This window comes from Brachionichthys hirsutus, chromosome 10, assembly GCF_040956055.1.
Source record: "Brachionichthys hirsutus isolate HB-005 chromosome 10, CSIRO-AGI_Bhir_v1, whole genome shotgun sequence".
Classification (NCBI taxonomy): domain Eukaryota; kingdom Metazoa; phylum Chordata; class Actinopteri; order Lophiiformes; family Brachionichthyidae; genus Brachionichthys; species Brachionichthys hirsutus.
In genome coordinates, this window is record NC_090906.1 from 6,576,755 (window position 1) to 6,581,917 (window position 5,163).

A 5,163-nucleotide genomic window follows, 5' to 3' on the forward strand; every position below is an offset into this window, starting at 1 on the left:
ACTCGGTGTTATTGAACCTGTAAAATGAGCATTCCTGTGGGCTTTTGTGCAAAGAAATGGAACTGGAATACATGGCTTGGATTACCATTGACTCATGAAAATCAGAGTGAGCTGCGGTTAAATACTTACATTTCTATGTTCATCTGCTTTCATTTTGGTTTAGTTATTAATGCAAATAGGTTTTTATAGGTTTTTTTTTTTTTTTTTGCAGTATTACCTCTATGACTTTGCTTAAGTGCCAAAAACAGATATACATTTTCTCTGTGATTTTTCAACGAGCGCCACTCCAAGAATGCATCAGATTCATGTTGTTCATATTTGTGTTGTTCCTCCTTCAGACAGTCTACAACTCTGGCAGACATGAGATTGTCAGAAGATGAGTGAGGAGGAAATCACAATAGCAGTGGGGGAGAAATATCAGCAGACCCAGTGATTTATTTTTGCCGAACCAGTGTTTGGTGATTGTTGAAACATTGTAAAGACAAACTACTTTCTTCATTTTGTTTCTTCTAAGTTTGATTGAACTTTTTGTATATATAAAATGACCTTTTATTTTCCTCAACCGACAGGTTCATCTCTTTTGAGGTGCTTTCCAATGACAATCTGTGCCTGTCGGTGGGAGGAACAAGTGGAACTCTTTGATGTTTGAAATTGTCAACGAAAATTGACTATTCTCTTTTGCCAATAGAACTCAAAGATGGCCCAGGTTTTAAAGTACTAGAATTCCCCTTCCACAGGGTGTTTATTCTAGAGATCATTTCATGTCCTGGGAGAACTGAGCCATGCATTTCAGTTTCATTTTACGCTTACTTACTGAATGGTCTACAATAATTCATAAAGAAAATATGTTAATGTCTTTTAATGTCTTTTAATGTCTGCTGATATTGACTCTTAGATATATTCAATTAAAGTGGCTAACCACTGGTGAGCTACACCTCTCCTTAGTAACTTCAAAAGCCTCAAAAAGTACAACTCGCCTCAAATAAACACTAGATTAGTATGAGAAGACGTTTCAGTATGTGGATTAAATCAGGGTTTGACAGTGATGTGGTCAAATTTGCACTCTTTACATAAATGTGGCAGTCATATATCCAAACTGCCTAGTCTGACCATTCCACTGGGAAGAACAAGTAAAAACCAACTTAGTAATAAACATGATAAGGTCATTCAGGAGATTAAGTCTTTGATAGTCATGAGTGAAAACCATGTAACACATGTCAATTAAAATGACAGTTTTGTGTTTGTTTGTTTTTGTTTTTTTAGAGAACTCCCACCTAAATCAAATGGTGCCTGTGATGTCACAGGTAGAGGACAGTGCATAACTACTTTTGCCGGTGTATCATTTTGAATTTCATTCTGAGCACAGCCCTTAATGGCTCTGAATTTACGTAATTTTACTGCTTTAACAAGTTATAACAAACAATGTAGCTTTGATAATAAATCCGTGAAGAAATGTGCCAAATAATTACTTTCTAATTTTCAAACATTAGGTTAATACAGGGCACACACCTCATATACAGCACACACTGTAGCTTTTATAGTTGTAACACATAAAGAGAGATATTTTAAAATAACAGTTTGTAATAAAAGAAACACATATCCAGACAAAAAGCCAAACTCGGCCACAGAGAAGTAAATTCCAGGAAGGAACAACTTAAATACTCTCTCTTGTCATCATAACAGGTCATTAAAATGTCACCAAATAGCTGAGTGCAACAACATCGATGATTCATTATGCACTCTTTGCATCCTAAGACGGAGTTTACCTGATCCTACATATCCAACACCATTTGTAATGTTTAAAGTGAGACAGTCCCTCACCTGATTACATTTAGATTTAAAGAAGGTGTCTTTGAGATTTAGAAATGATCCTGTTCTCCAAGAATTAAAGATAACAGAAGTAGTGCTGCAAGTCGCACAAGAAGAGTACAGTCTGGGCTGCTGCATTCTGGCTCGGAAAGCCTGCAGACCCTGGAGAACGGAATCTGAGAAATACATTTACTGAATGTGCAGCTGGCAAAATAGAAAGGGCACAGGTTCCTCTGCCTCCTACATCATCCAGCATGTGGTCGTTAATTTGCAGGCGCGGTTCTTATTCCTCCTTCTGAAATACTTATGCAAATTACAGCTTTTTATTTTGAAGGTATTTCGTCCTTGTTGCTAAATGTAGTTAATTTTCTTATAAAAAAATAAATAAATCTACTTCAAATATTGATGCTTTCACTGTGGAAAAAACAACAAAAAACAAAAACAGGATCTTAGGGGAAGTGGTATGAGTTGTTCTGTATTTGTTGTGTTCAGTTTGACAGAAGAGTGACGTTCATTGCCTATAAATTTAATCGTAGTTTCGAAATCGTGTATAATTCATATCTTTATTCCCATCTCAGGGTGCCTACTGAACCTTTTGTTGTTGTCTGGGGGATTTGCAGTTTACTCGCTGCCATATATGGGAGACTGAAGACATTTTAAATTGATATTTTGTAAATTAATGTCATCGTGGTTTTTAACTGTTGTATATTGTAATTGCAGCTATATTCAAATTATGTTTTTTTGTTTTTGTTTTGATACGTATATCTGAAGCTCAATAACCCCACACAGTTAACAGTTTATTGTCGATCATGCTTATCCTGTTTTTCCTTAACTCAAGTGCATCTAAAATGACCTCTCGGTTAATTGGCACGTACAGGTACAGTGCATCGAGTCACTACACATGCATTTGTTTGTAACGTGATGGAATCAACTTGTAATTGCACAAAACAAAACATACATGAATAGCAAAACAAGCTCTGTTCAATGATTCCAGTGGTTTTTGTTGCATTTAAATTCATTGTTGTGCCATATTTGTATGTGCTTATACAGGGTAAAAATGTGCAAAGCCATAGATCAAGAATGGCAAAATATGTAAATCTCAAAGTTGTACAATAAATATTCATAGGACTGGCTGCCATATTCAGGAGATGAAAAAAGAGCATTGGAAGCAAACAATGATGAATGATGTTTGGAGTGTGGGAGGCAAGATTTTTGATTGAGGAGATGACAGCAGAGGTGAGATGGTCATTCCACCACTGAGAAAGCAGGATTGCTGTCTGAGCCCATACGCTTGCATGTCTGGAGAGTGTTTTAGATGCACCTGGAAGGAAGCAAAGACTTCAATTCAAACCAAAGACTTGAGCATAGCTGTAAGCGTTTGTAAATGCACTTTGTCCAGTTGTTGCTTGTAGGAAATCTTGGAGTCCTTCGATGTCTTTTGTTTTTCATTCAGAAGTATTGACTTACAGTCAAGACAATAGGGTCACATTTTAATCATTGTGGCAAATGCTATATGTTCTATTCAAAACAAGCCCAGTCAGTTTGCCTCCATTCTGCTTTCTGTTTATGGATTTGTTAAAGGCATGCAAAGAAAGTGTTTGCAGCAGCGCAGCACAGAAATCCACATGGAGAAGGGCAAATATTTAGTTTTTACCCAGTTGTGTTTTCTCTCTTGGTTAAAATTACAAAACTTGTGTACCCTACTCTCACTTTCAGCACTTGTAAACTGAGCCTATATCCAGTTAATATAAAGTGTATAAGCTGTTTCCCAATGCCAAACACCTCACTGTGAAAAAACAGTCTACTAGAAATGCTCCAAATCCTCGACTGAGTCGACATTTTACAAAAAAAAAAAAAGTGCCCTGTTATGTCAATGCATTTGGAAAGCTTGTAATGAACACAGTCACTTCAGACATATTTTAATGGTTGTTTTTAATCACAGCCTGTAGATTCCAAGATATCACGCCCCCCCCCCCCCCCCCAGTAAGTAAGACATGATGAGGTCAGGATTTAATACAGTTTTTAAGTGAATTATGGTAGCATTAATAAAAACAAAAAGCTAATGCAAATTAAGGCATTGCTGTTTAATTAGAAATATACAACTTAGCTTTTTGACGTTTAATTCGGCTGAATAAGCTGAGATCAGGCACGATTTATATATTTGATGACTTCTGGTGCTTTACTGCTCTTTATCTTTACACTGACCTCAACGTATTCTGTCAAGTTAGTCAGCATTTTGTTATGTCGCAGCATGACAACAGCTCATAGCTTAAAAAAAAAGAGGAATGGATGCCAATCCAATTATGGGTGAGGCACCTGCAAATAAAAAGAAAAAAGGAATGGGAATATAATTGAAACACTTGCTTCGTGCTGTTAAAGGCAATCTATTGACAAACCGCAGCTAAATTTAACTGTGTTGCTTATCTCCTAAAGTGTTTACAATCAAGACAGCAATCTGCATATTTAAACTGTGACGATGAAGATTTTTACGAAACGGCCATTTTGCAAAGCACAAATCTTTTATCTCACCTGATGAATATTTACTCTCAGCATACAATTTTCAGCAACTCATTTGATGTGTTTGTGCAGAGCCTGAATTCTTTGAGGCATGAATTAAATCCCACAGTTTAAAATGTTACTCAAGAATGCTATTAATGTTTTATTAACTTTTTTGGTGCAAAGAGCTCCCAGATTAAACAAGACAATTAAAAATGTATTTTCAGAACAAGAGCGAGGTTGGGAATGAGTGAATTTGCGGTTCAGGCATTTAGCCAGCAAACTACTTGTGTCTTGATAAGTGTCTTCTGTTCCAGAGGCTGTGTGAATGGGCACGTTTATTTGTGACTGATTATTGACAAGGTTTCACATTGCAAGCAGCAATGCCCAGGGAACGATTCGAGGAATATGAGCCAAAGGGAATCTGTGGAATGTAATGGAAAATTTCAGCGCTTGAAAAAGGCTTAGTTGTGACACTGAGTCTCGTCAAAATGAACTGTGTGTAAAAAATAAAATATGCATTATGTGTACAGTTGTACAGTACAGTGTACTGAAACACGATGTTATGAAAAATAAAATATATATATCTTACTTTGTGATATTTTTCCACCAATGCAGTGAAACACAAACAACCCCACAGTGGGCTCTTTATTTAAACTCTATGCATTGTTCATTTTATATATATATATATATATATATATATATATATATGGTAGGTGGATAAACTATTTATTAAATCCCAAATTCATGACAAAAAGACAGTCCTGGTGGGTTCATTCTCTGAAGACTGTTAGAAACGGAATAAAAGACTCATGATTATGTCTCACTTGTGTTAAATCACCCGACACCAAGAATCAA